Genomic DNA, 210 nt, shown 5'->3' on the forward strand with positions numbered 1-210 from the left:
AGCTGCATGCAGCGCTGCTGCTGCTGCCGAATATTAATCTAAAAGTGAAAAAAGAATAAAATAAAAAACAAAATTGGTCATTTAATTCAAAACAAATCAGATTGTACAATTATTTATATCGATTAAGGCGGCTGCAGCGCCAGCGCAGCCAGCGGGGGCCCCCCAGGGGCCTCTGCTGCTCGCTGCTGCTGCTGCTGCTGCTGCTCTTCT

The sequence above is a fragment of the Eimeria tenella genome, genomic scaffold (assembly GCF_000499545.2).
Source record: "Eimeria tenella Houghton genomic scaffold, Eth_scaff2887, whole genome shotgun sequence".
NCBI lineage: Eukaryota > Apicomplexa > Conoidasida > Eucoccidiorida > Eimeriidae > Eimeria > Eimeria tenella.